The sequence below is a fragment of the Gossypium raimondii genome, chromosome 11 (assembly GCF_025698545.1).
Source record: "Gossypium raimondii isolate GPD5lz chromosome 11, ASM2569854v1, whole genome shotgun sequence".
NCBI lineage: Eukaryota > Viridiplantae > Streptophyta > Magnoliopsida > Malvales > Malvaceae > Gossypium > Gossypium raimondii.
In genome coordinates this window covers 39,003,825-39,018,495 of record NC_068575.1, presented here as the reverse complement: position 1 = coordinate 39,018,495, position 14,671 = coordinate 39,003,825, and positions in this window count along the sequence as shown.

Here is a 14,671-nt window from a genome sequence, read left to right as displayed (position 1 = left end):
AAATAGACCACACGACCGTGTTATACAATCGTGTGAAGCACACACCCGTGTGGCAGACCGTGTGTGCCTAAATTCACCTTCAAACACAAGGCAATTCACATACCAAAACTTAGGTTCCAAGCTATGCATTGTTCAACATTCAAACCTATTCAAAATGTGCCAAAACATGCCAAATATACCATTTCACAATCAACCTATGTACCTAACCAATATGCCTTCATTTGCACCACAATTCAAACATAAGGATCAATCATTTAAACCTAAACAAATTAGCTTTCCATGCTTATACATTCACTATATTAACATAAATCACCAAATTCAAAAATCATTACTTAAATTTCATCAATTAACCTAACATGTATGTACCAATTGAAAAATCCAACAATGCATTATATTTCAAACACACTTTTATGCTATCAAATACCAAACCAACCAAAATACCATTAAGGATTTACATCAAAACACCTATTACATATTTCAAATGGCAAAAACATAACCAAATTATCATAACATACATATACCAAAGCCCTATTTACATGCCACTTATAACCAGACCAAAGTGAACAATTAGTTACCAAATAAATTTCCAGATAGTGTGGTCTCCAAAAGTAATCCAATCAGCAACTCGTATCTAATGATCTGCAAAGAAGCAAAACCAAAACAAGGTAAGCTTGCTTAAAGCTTAGTAAGTTCGTATTGAACCTAAGTTGTAACTTACTATAAAAGACTTAACTTAAACCTTTCATAATAAAAATCATAACCAAGGTCATGAAGTCATTTAATTGCCTATATACACCATAAGTCTCAAAGGTTAGTAAATTCACATATATGAAAATGTGTAACTTCTTCATGTCATAAAACATATACAAGTAAACACATTTGATATACCATTCATCCATCATCTATTCATTTAGCATTTCACATTTTCATTTCAAGATTTTCATTTCAAATGTCCTTTTACATATCTATATCCATATAAACATTTCAGTATAAACACTTCATATAACTATTTTCATATAGTTGATTCATATAATCATTCCGTATATCTATTTCCATATAATCAATTTATATAACCATTTCATGTATTCATTTTTCATATAACCATTTGATATATTTATTTCCCACTCGATGAACCACAATGAAATAGTATTGGATACACGGGAATAATGCTCACACAAGCTGTAACTATAAATGCTAACACAAGCTGTGAAAATGGGCCTGCTCACATGAGCTGTGGGTCGGGATGTTAGGCTACACGATGCTGTTTACACAAGCTGTGGGTCAGGATGTTAGGCTACACGATGCTGTTTACACTAATAGCGATTAAATTTTGCAACTTTCATGATTTAGTCCTTTTGTTTAATTAATTACCAAATCACTAAAATTTTTGAATCAAACTTCAATATACCTATATAGTCACTCCGTAAATATCTCGATTTACAGAAATGAGGTCCCGATACCTCATCTTCCAAAATCACTTGACTTAAGGGGCAAACCACTTATATTTAACTATTCATTTAATTAACAAAAATTATTATATTAAAATTCAATATACTACTATATTTGACTCGCAAATATCAAATAATAATATTTATAGGCTCACTCATCAAATTTGTGGTCTTGAAACCATTATTTCTAACACCACTGACAAATGGGTTGTTACAGTTTACATATAATAAAGAGTTTTATGCAAGTATACGAGCCTTAAAAAATTGGAAGCATTACTTTTTTTGAAATGAATTTTTCTTTTATATTGATCATCAAGCATTGACGTAGCTAACACTTTAAATTGACGAGTGACATTGATAATAGACCTTAAAAATCGTTGGCTTTGATTATGTGAAAGACACTACAACAAAACAAGCCTAAGTCGACACTTTTTTTTTACTTAGGATGACGCAAAAAATGTTGCCATATGCCCTCCCGATGCTTTTGAAATTGTTATTATTAGCATTGTTGGCATAGGTACCACGACACTTTGGAAAAAGCACTGGCATGACTCAACCTAGGCTAACCTGTATTGAAGGGTTGGCAAAGACCTAGTCAAGGTCGACCTTTAAACAAGGTTGGGAAAGAAGGAAATTGGCGACCTAAAAAAGGTCAGAATAAATCATTCATATGTCAAATTTTAAAGAGTTGGCTTATGCCCCCGTCAAAGGTGACTTAAAAATAGTCGGGTTAGGTCGCACTTGGGCTGACTTTTAAAGAGTTGGCTCATGTGCCAACCAAAGCCAACCTAAAAAAATTCTAGTTAGTGTACGTTTATCCTAACATAAGAAGGGTGGATTCGAGGTCAATCAAGATGTCAGGTTAGATCGTGCCTACACAGACTTTATAAAGGTTGTACGAGACGCAATCAAAATCGGCTCAAAAGGTTAGGATAAAGTAATCTATACCAACCTTGTATAACTGCTTGTTCGGCTTGGACTGTTTGTATTTGCTCGACATGTTTAGCGTTCATCTCTTTAATCAATGTACTGATGGTGGTGTAGATTGGCTTCCTCGGATGATTGAACCATAGCTAGACAACCTGGATTTGGTCATCCCATGTCCATATCTCAGCACTTTTCCAGACTTGTCATGGCTGAACACTTGCGTATTCACCTCATTTTCCAATGCAACATTATCTTGAGGCATGGAAGGGCTCCTATGTGGCATAAAGTCTTTAACCCTCTTGCACGCTTCATCCTATAGTTCTCTTTCATTAGAAAAATCTATTTTGAAAAATAGTAAAGTTTATGTCAAAATAAAATAAAAGAAATAAATAATACAAATTGTTTCTTACATAAACTTGTTTAATCACACTACTCAATTTGTCACTCCCATCTTTATGCAAATGTTGGAATCTAAATTACTCCAAACACAGGGGTTCACGGCCTTCCTTCTCAGCCTATTATACAACAAAACAATAGTTGTTAATAATATTCACCAATGAGCGAAGAACAATTAATATAGGTTACATATTGATTAATATGTAATACTTACAGATTTTTCATTGAGGGTCGCATATCCTATGTTACCAACAATGTGTGCATAACGCACCTTTGTTCAGAATTCTTTTACCTTTTTTTATTGGGCCTATTGTTAAAATTGATGAGAAAAAATATTAGAGTATAAGGAAAACTAAGTTTATTGTGGCTTATTCAATAAATCACACATATATGCACTCCCTACTTTGATCATATCGTAAGTGAAAGCAGAAAAAATAGAATATCTAGTTTAATAAAAATGCATATCGTAGCTTGTAGTGTTCCCCATCATTCCACTAGCCACTTCTATTGGTCATTATGCACATTAGAAGGATTGTTTTCATATATTTCTTCAAGTGGTCGGCCTTCTTGGAACATCTCTTTGTAGTACCTAGTCTTCAAAGTCGATTTAAACCCCTTACAGAGTTTCCACCTTACCTTTAAGATCGAACTTTTCCTGCACATATAACAAATTAGTGTAACAAGAACTCATTACATGTAATTTTAAATCATGCAAAATTATTGCAACATATTAAATTAGAAAATGGTTATGTACTATATACATGAACAATTCTCAATATGTTTTCCAACACATATTTGGAAAGATGTTTCCAATGTTTGCTATTCAAAGGACAGATAGAGTTGATACTTGCAATTATGCCGAGGAATTCATCCAATTTTGAGGCTTCCTTCCTAATAGGTTGGCCATATTGGTTGGTATCTATTACTATACGAGTTCCAGGCTGAAGATTCCATATATCTTTCATGGTTGTAGGCCCTCGCTTTCTCTTAGTAGTCTTTGTCAAAAGTAGCAATGTATATAATGTATTTAATAATGATAAGTTGTGGCAATTCTTATATAAATGATGTTGATGAAATATTAATTACCAATTGAAGTTGCGAGTACTTCTTCCACCGTTTGACTTGGAGTTTCTTCTTACGTACTTTGCTATCGGTAAGAGCACTTCCAAAGGTGTTTGAACTCGGGGAAGGACCCCTCGAGGAAAGTCATACACCTCTTAATATTCGAGCTTTGCCATTCATTTTCCTAGAAAAAAGAGTAGGTACATACATATATAAATGTTAGGCAACCCATCAACATCTATCATTTCGACAACGAGTGGTAATGGATGAAAGTTAATGAGAAAGCACCAGAAGGAACTAGTAGAATAGTCTTAGGTGAACCGTGTTCTTCTTCTTATTACATTCCCTTTTCATTTTTCAATGTTTTTTACTTTGGGTTTTGAGGAGGAGGAAAAGAATAGAAGATTGGGATCGGGAAAGAATAATTTTTTACTTGCTTTTTAGATTTGTTGTCAGGAAAACCTAAGCGAACGATAAATTTGGAGGAGGGTCGACTTTTTATTTGTTATTTTTCTTTTATTTTAGGTTATTATTTGGGCCAACTAAGGTAAACATGCAGAATTTTATCATGAATGCTCGACAAAAGTTGGTTCAGCTTATTATTAGGACTTGTTTGCTTCTTAGATATTCAAGTCACAAAATTATTTTTGAAGATGATGTGAAATTACTCTAGCATATTATGAATAGAGTTTGAATTAGCCTCCTCGCTCTGGTCATCTAACACATGAAAAGATTGGTGACTTTGACTATAATTGAGCTCACAAATCACTTCAACATCCACTAAAGATTACTCAAATGGTAAGTTATTCTCGTAATATGACAGAAATTTGAAGAACATCTAATATTCAAATGTTACATACTGTAAGTGATATGACAACACCCAATACCAAATGATAAGTTATTCGCGTGATATGACAACATGGTTGACAACATCTATTATCCATGAAGAGCATATTTACAAGCTATGACAACAAGGTCGAAAACATGCCGTAGTGACATGACAATGTATTTACGTATTATTTATTAGCACTTTCTTTAATACATCAGTGAAATGCAATATGTTACTTACAATAACACCATCACTTTGCATACATATTAAGTTACAATATGATGATCACACTGCAGATATATATACTCATCATCTTCTATAGGGGTTTCAATGCCTAGATTGTAGAAATCTCTTGGCTTTATTCTGATAAGATGGATCCATCCTTCACTTTTGCCATCCTCGACATTAAATACCTATTTCACTTAAGAAGCAAGTATGTTTGGATTGTTCGTATCACGACTCCTTATATGGATAAGCTCAAAAAATTTCACCATAATAAAGCCATTTGCTTAATTCTTCATACTTCTTGGAGATTTAGTATTCACCTAATCACATCTAAGCATGATGACCCAAAACCTTTCATATAGTTTAGCTCAATAATTTCAATGTAATTGCTATAATAGTTTCTCCTGTCAGTAAAAACCATCATGCCACTATTTTGAGTCTTACGATGTTGCTTACGCTTTTATGTATAGACTCTAAAACCATCAATTATAAGCCCATCATAAAAGGAAATCACCTTATGCGGTCCTCGAGCAAGAGTAATTACATCGGGATCAACTTGTTTGACTTTCATCTTTGGAATCTGATCGTATAGTAGAAAATTGATTAACTCTTGTTCTATGAAGAAATTACTACAATGTGCCCTATATAAATAATAACGTAAATTTTTTTAACCACGACAATTCACCTAGTTCACAAGCCATTTTGGGAACTTTTCAACCAGTCATTTGTCCTCTATACGTTTACTCATCTGAATGCCATCATAAGTAGCTCACTAAGACTCCAAAAATTCCCTATAATATATTTAGTGTTTTGCGAAAAATGTTGTCAAAATGCATAAAAATCAAGAAATATTACTTTATTTGTCTATTGGTTAAACAAAAGAACTGAATGACAAGATTTTTCTCAAGAAACTCACTGACGGTATGGTGATAACTTATCACTTTGCAATAAAGCATAGTGGTTTGCTTGTGCAAAAGGTCGCATTTCTATGATATTCATTTTTATAGTGCCAATTGGACATAAGACATTTTGAAACTATGTACCCTTCAAGAATAGAACCTTCAGGTCAAGCTTTATTGCGTATCGAAGCTTTCAATCCCATAAGATACCTGCATCACATACATATATTTTTACATATTTATTATATATTATGTTAAAATAATAAAGATAAAATATTGTGAAATATTAGTGATATATTTCATATACCTTTCGATCGGGTACATCCACCTATATTGAATAGGTCCACCAAGCTTAACCTCCATTGAAAAATGAATAATCAAATGAATCATGAATGCGAAGAGACTTGGAGAAAATATTTTCTCCATTTCACAAAGCGTTAACACTACTTGTATTTGAAGTTGATCAACTTAGCACTTTCTTTTCTACAACTCCTTTAAAGCATATATGAAGCAAATTTTCCATGAGAATGTGACCTTCATGACTTTTCAGGTTGCCCAACTTGTGCTCTTTCAAATTCACGCATCGAGATATGTTTGATGCCTAACTATTGGGTACCTTCAAGTTCTTCACAATAGAGAGAAAAATATCTTTTTCCTTTGATGCAATAGTGTAACAAGCTTGCGGTAGGTATTCTTTCTCATTTCTTATTTTTGAAGGAAGATAATTTTGGATGTCAATATCTTGTAGGTTCTTGCACGCATTGGTATTGTTTTTACCCCCACGTGAGAGATGAAAAAGGGTCCCAATAACATTGTCACATACGTTCTTCTCAATGTGTATGACATCCAAGTTATGTCGAAGAAGATTGTAACACCAATAAGGCAAGTAAAAAATTTGCTCCTATTCTTCCATAAAGTCTCGTATTCATTTATGAGATTTGCTTCATCTCCTTCTACCACCAATTCTTCAAATTCGTTAAACAAATCATACCCCTCATCTACATTGTGTTCTACTGACCCTTCATCAAGCTCTTCTCCATCTCTATTTTGGGCTTTTGCCATAAATGAAATTGATACCTTCAACTTCCCTTAAGATATCTTCCTTGAATCGTGGTATAGGAACTACCCCACACTCTATAATGCCATCGAATTCACGACTCTATTTCTGAAATTGGTGTTCAACTAGTAACCATCAATGATGACTTATATAATCGAACTTCTAACCATACCATAGCTATCGAGATTGAGTTTTGTTAGCACATATCAAGCAAGTAATAAGATTTTTTGTACTCCACTTCGAAAGTTTAGCGTAAGTTGGGAAATCATTGATCGTCTAAAGAAGACAAGCCCGTAAAGTGAAAAATTCAAAAATTGATGCCTCAAAAATTAATGGTTGCATGTAGACATCATTATCGTTGTCAGGTCCTTTCTCACCAGGGATAACCATTGATATATCACCGAAGATTGCTTCATGCATGTCCAAGGTTCCAAATTATAAGGAATAAGAAGTACGGGTCATGTACTGTACTTGTACTCATTGTTTGGAATGGATTGAATCCATCACTTTCCAAACTCAGCCTAACATTGTGAGGATTAGCTGCAAAATTAGGATACCTTTTACCAAACACATCCCAGGCAGAACCATCGACTGGATGTCTCAATATACCATATTTGGTTCATCCTTCTTTGTGCCATCTCATGGATTATGATATCTTGGAGGATTGAAACAATCTTTTAACTTTGGGAGTCAAGTGAATGTATTGTGATACCTTAACAGGTTTAGGATGGCGACGAGTACCATCAACTTGTTCATCTGGATCCAACTCTTTAGAAGACTGGCACATTAAGATTTTACACATATCACAACTAACCTTTTTACTGATGTCGCCTCAGTATAACATACAATTGTTTTGGCATTCATCAATCTTCACATACCCAAGATTTAGTTGATAAAATCTTTTTCTTTGTTTTATAGTTTGTAGTTGGGATTATGTTTCCATTAGGAAATGCCTTATTTAAAAACTCCAATAAGCATGTCAAAGATTTTGTTGACCATCCAAAAAGTGGTAAAGTTGAAGTAAAGATGAGATGCATGAGAACGTGATGCAACCGGGATAGAGTAAAATATCGCAATCATCTAAAAGAGTAGTTGCTCTCTCTGTAGTCATTTAGGCCTCATTAGCATCAAACTCACGAGCATTATTATGAAACTCGCTTGAAAATCCATCAACACTCTCATTAGGAGTTGGGATGTTGATACCTAGAACATCTGTTATGAGATCTCTTATATCGACTTTATTGTTTTGTGACAATGTACTAACTGATGGGGAAGTTCTCACTGTTTGGTTGGTTTACACTGATAGCCTTTTAATGGATTCTACATGAAAAATCCAATGCTTGTATTCTTTTATGAAATCATTAAGACGAAGATGCTTACCCACAATATGTGGTTCATGTAATATCCTATTATTGCAATGATGACACGTACAATATATTTTTCATTAAAGTGTGATTTTCCAATTGCAAATAATATGAATCTTTCTATTCTAGCCAAGTGATTGACGCTAAATCTCAGAGCATCCATCCAACTTTTATCCACCACCTGTTGAAGTAATTAATATGAAATAACATGAGGATTTAAATTCGCAAATACCCATATAGACATTTCATCAACAACATAAAAGGCAACAACTCAACTATTTAAACTTGCAAATAAAACTTAAACATTTAATCGAGCACATGTAAGACAAATGCCCAATATCAAACTAAGACTTTATCCAATGGAGATTCACATAAACCAATAATAAGATTGTGTACATGACAAGAAAAAAATGCACATATACCACATTTGACAAGTAGCACAAAGTCAAGTTTGATATAATTAAATGAGAATTCCCACGAACCACTGACATAAACAAATAATTCGAACATAAAGAGTTTGAGAAAATCATTTTTACCTCCATAACACATTTTTCAATGTAAAAATCCTTCTCGTTTTTTGATTACTCAAAGGGATCCTCTTTGCTGAATGGAATTTTGATAGAACTTATGGTAAAGTTGAGCAGAATTCAGATACGGTGATCAATGGGAGATAACCTAGCTCAACATCTATACGTGCATATATATCATTCATATGCCCACCTTTTTGGGTCTCTTTGTGGTGCCTATCAAAATGGAGAATTGGGAAAGAGGATGAGTGATATGTTCACTAGATTCAAAACTCGGCCACTACACATATAATGTTAATAAATGATGACAAAACGATAATAAATATTGCAGTTATGACAACATGTTGTTGAAGATTGAAAGTAGACGAAGATAACACAAAAAAAGGTTGGGTTAGGCCAAATATTTGCCAACAAAAAAAAAAAGGTTGCGATAAATCATGAGCAAACAAACGAAACATAAAAAAGGTTGGGTTGGATAGAATATTTTCCAATGAAAAACAAAAGTTGGCATAAGTTAACATTTTCCCAACTCTTCCTAAGCAATCGGGATATGATTAGATTTTGCCAACACCCAAAAAAATTATTTAAAAGTACAAATTTAAACGACACAAAAAAGGTCAGTGTAGTCCAAAAAGAGTTGTCTTAGGCTTTTCATATGGCGATGCTTTTATGTAGTTGGGAAAGGCATAAAAAAAGTCGACATAGTGTTGGGCAAAGCCGACTTTCATTTAAGCACTGCCTTAGGCATGCATATCTCAACCCTTATACAAAAAGTTGGTCAAAGCGTACGTCGACAAGTCTATCTTGACGCTTAGGAAAGTGTCAGCGCAAAAGTGTAGTATTAAGGCTATTTTGTTGTAGTGAGATAGTAATGAAGGTGATGAAGATCTTGGAGCAATTTGAGAGAAATGCTGACAAAAAAACTAGCAATGATTTTCATATTTACAAAAATTTCTTTATGAAAGGAAATAGATCATGCTTGTTTTTTCTGTTTCTTTTATCATAAATAGATTATTTCTTTCACGTGTGTCTTTATATAAGAAAGTCCTTAAATATTTGGTTAGAGGAGGATTAGTTGGACATTGGGGAAAAGATAAGACCATGTTAGTCAATATCATTCCAGTACCGATTGTACTAGTCGGTACATACCACTCTAGTCTTAAATTGATATAAAGTAGTTTAAATTTCATTTTATTAAAAATTTTAATGTGTTTTGATTTGTTTTGGTTAATATTGATTTATACCGGTGCATATCGGTCCTTGAGCATATTTGGGAAGATTTTTTTATGGACTTTATGCTTAGACTATTATGAACTTAATGAGTTCATTCATTTCAAGAAAACAACAAGGGTTTTTAATGTTGCTCGATTTAAAAAAAAAAAGATTGTTTTAATCACTTCAAATATGGATACTTGATTCCTTAATCACTTTTAAATGTCCCTTTGTGATGTTATTTTATTCATCTTTAAATTTAGTAGCATTGTTCACCCACAGATGAGAAACTGAAGTTATAACTCGTACTTTAGGTAATATCATTCCTAGCATATATGAAGATAAGCGTAAAAAGTGGGTTTATGTTTTATCCCAAGTGAAGTTTGCCTACAATAATGTTGTTCACCATGCAACTAGAAAGCCATCCTCTTACATTAATTATATGCAATGCCTTCGACTTGGTTTAGACTTAATCCAACTTCTATTGATCTCATAATCAAGCATGGTTGGAACCAACATGGTGAAACAAGTACATTATATACAAGCAAAGGTCAAACACAGACTTGAAAATACCAATGCTAAGTAATAAAGAAATTATTGATAAGCATCAAAGTTTTTGGACTTTTGAAGAAGTAGATGATGATGTTATGGTATTTATGTGGAAGGAAATATTTTAGTTACATGCATAATAAGCTACAATCGAAGAAGTATGAGCCTTATCGCATTTTAAAGAAGTTTAATGACAACCGATGAATATGAAAATGTTTGGAACTTTTAATCTAGTTCATCTTTCTTTGTTTCACTCATTTGGTGAACCACTATATCCAAAACTGAAGCTAACTTGGAGATGAGTTCCTTTCCTGAGATAGGGAGAAACTGACACAAATTTAATAATTTTTTTATTTTGTTATTTAGATGAAATCCACCACTATCTTTTTAGATAAATAATTAGATGGTTTTTTATTTATATATTACATGTAAATTATTTAAATTATCAATTTTTAGATATTTAAGATAGAAAGGGAATCTAAATCATTTGGTTCCTTCTAGAAAGGCTTTTTTACCCAAATAATATAAAAATAATAATTAATTACGAAAAAGGTATTAAAGACAAATTAATTATGAAAATGGGCATTTGCTATAGTGTTTTGACGGTGCTGCCTGACATATTGGTGGCCCCAAACTGAAATGTGATGACCTAAAATATTCAGGGACCTAATATGTAAATATCCCGTTTCGAATGACAGCTAAAAAAAGCTTTAACGATGTCGCTTGACAGCATGGCGACACCAACCTTTAAATAGGGTAAATTTCCTCATAAACCCCTCTCATTTATTATTATTTCCCCTTTAACACCAAAATACAAACTACTTCGGTGTTTATTATTTGCTTATTACCTAAATAAGGTAATCAGAGGCTAATGCTCCAGTGCCGAAAAGTAAGCCATATGATCTCCCTGCTCCATCATTGTAAATACAATTGCCCTTTCTCTACTTTTCCCACCCACTGAAAAATGGGATAAGTTTTGTAGATAAGGAAATCACAGTGAAGTCGAGCTACTTGCTCCTCACCTCAAAATTCTTTCAACTCAATAATTTGTTTGAAGGTGAGGATATCTTTTGTGATTAAGTCAATTATTCAAATTGAGGTAGTTGGAGATAAAAAAAAAACTGACAAGACATCCATTTTTGCAAGCATTTATAACTATAAGAAATGTTTTGTTTGACAATATAGTTTTTACATCCATTTTTGCAAGCATTTGTTAGAAATGTTCGGAGAAAGTAGAGAAATGGCAGTTTGTATTTTATTTTATTCAGGGCAATTTTGTTTATTATTTGCTTCATAACCTTATTTAGGTAATAAGCAAATAATAAACACCAGAGCAGTTTGTCTTTTGGTGTTAAAGGGGAATAAAAGAAATAATAAATAAGAGGGGTTTATGAAGCAATTTACCTTATTTAAAATTTGGTGCAGCCATACTGTCAGGTAGCACCTTAAAGCCTTTTTTTCAACTTCCAATCAAAATTAGATATTTACATATCAAGTTCCTGAATGTTTTAGATCATCACATTTTACTCTGGTGTCGCCAATATGCCAGGCAACACCGTTAGAACACTGTAACAAATGCCTATTTTCGTAATTAATCTATTTTCATTCCTTTTTTAATTAATTATTTTCTTATATTATTTGGGTAAAAAAACCCTTCTAGAAATAAGAGTTGTTTAGTTCTATCTCGATAAAAAATATTTTTTTTCTTTTTTTCATGTACAATATAACCAGTTTAGAACAAAATCCTTTTGAACAAACAAAAATGTACTTTGTTTTTCAACATATTATTAAATTAACTTAAAAATAATTATAATTTAATTTAGAATTATTAATTAAAATTTATACTACTTTTAAATTAAATTTATTACTTCAATAAAACTCCAAGGATTTTATTTATCACTTAATTAATTTCGAGTTGTGTACTAATTAAAATTTAATTTTAGCACCTAATAATTAGGCATATTCAATCAAGTAACATCTAAGAAAAATTATTAGAAAGAAAATGAAGATTGTTTGCATAAAAAAGTTAGAATTATACAAACACAAATGAAGCATTAAAAGAAATGGTTTTTCAAAAAGGTAATATCGTATCATATTCAAGGCTTTTTTAGCCCAATAATACAAAAAATAAAATTAATAACTTAAATGATATCCCAATTAAATTAATTACCAAAATTGTATGTTTTGAATAGTAACCATAGGTGGTGCCGCCACCTTGTCAAGCACCACCCATTTTTTCCCACCATCATCAGGCCATCATTAGGCCATAATAGGGTTTTAAAAAAATTCATATTTTATTGGTGGTGTCACCCTAAATGGCGGCATTGGTATGTAGCACTCATATATGATAAAATATAGGTAAAATATGGTTTGATATGGGTAGGAGGGGGATGGAGGAGAGCTGTCAGACGACACCTAGGTGGAGGGATGTTGTTAGGCGGCACCATTTGGAGGAGCGTTGTTAGACGGCACCGGACCCTTATTTAAATGTCAACATTTTATGTTTTCTTGAACGGTTTAGCAAAAATTGTTAGCCATTGTGGGAAAAGGATGTCAGAACTTTTCTACAAATTCTCAATTTCGTTAAATCCCATCAAATTTACCGAGATAGAATTTGTAAATGATGAAGACGTAGAGACAATGGTCACACTTTATTGCCTAACTAGGAATGTTCTGAGAGAGTCTGTCGATAGGTGATTGTCTGTACTTGGGTTTGACATCAACCTTAATGCTCCACTTGCATTTAAGAACCTTAGCTAGAGTCCCCGTTTGCAAATACATCCTGTGTCGATTGACTAACACAGATGGTGAAGATGGATATGATAATAATATTCGTTTTGATTATGAAGTTGAAGAGTATAGTAATCTCGATCTAGACGAAATCCTAGATGATATCGATGACGAAGGCGTGAATGATGATAAAAAAGTTAGCGAGTCTTCAGTCAGGAACCTGAGTCGAGGCATTATCATACCCAATTATTCTAGGGCCCACATGTCAAACGTAAATCCTAATGTGATGCATGCATCTGAATTTCCCGAGTACCTCAATATACTACATATTTACCTTTGGTCATAGATCTCGAACAATAAGAGTTGTTTGTGGGCCAACTATTCATGAACAAAGAAGATTGTGTATTTTCCATTAAGTTGTATAACATGAATGTGTTAGTTGATTACAAAATCATTGTGTTTAAACTGACATTATATATTGGGGAGTTTTGGAGGTCGACGAAAAGTGTAATTAGTGGTATGAGCTGCATTTATCCAAAGGTCGCAAATGTAGGAGATCCAAAATTTTGTTGGGCCTCATACATGCACTTTTACACTTATGACGCAAGATCATCGCAAACTTGATGCGAAAGCTATCTGCAACTACATCATGCCAATGGTGAAGGACATGCCTACCATTCCTGTATCGGTACTAATTTCCAAAATACAAGAATGATTCTAGTACCGAGTGTTATACTAGAAAGTATAGATAGCTAAATAGATGGCTATGGAGCAGTTGTACAGCGATTGGGATGCGTTGTACAATGAACTTTAGAGGTGAATTGCCGCTGTGCTAGAGTATGTTCCAGGGACTTTCATTGAGTTGCAAACACAACCTTATTAAGATTTAGACGACTAACTATAACTGGGAAGAATTTTCCACTAGATGTTCTGGGCATTCGATCCATGCGTGTGGGCCTTTCCCTAGTACAAGTCGCTTATGCAAATTGATGTCACCTGGTTCTACAGAAAATATATACAGATCCTCCTTATTGCGGTTGCATAAGACGAGAACTGGAACTTACTATCGATAACATTTACTATTGTGGAGTCGAATAACATGGAATTGTGGGAATTCTTGATGAACTTGCAAATATATGTTGTTAAAAAAACAATATTTGCATCGCATCCGATAGATCGAAGGGATTAATTGTCGCGATTAAGAGTTTTCGTATTCTGTGGAGATCCGTTTACTACATTTGCCACATCACTACCAACTTCCACCGAAACTACAAGAATACAGACTGACGCAAAAAAGTAGTGAAAATGGGTAAATTTTGATTTCAACATATTTTTAAATATTCTTAATATTTCCATAAATTAAATTGAAAATGTTACGTGTTTTTTCAAAATACATAAGCAACGTACGAGCTAGAACAACATCATTTTAGGCTAAGGCTGACTAGG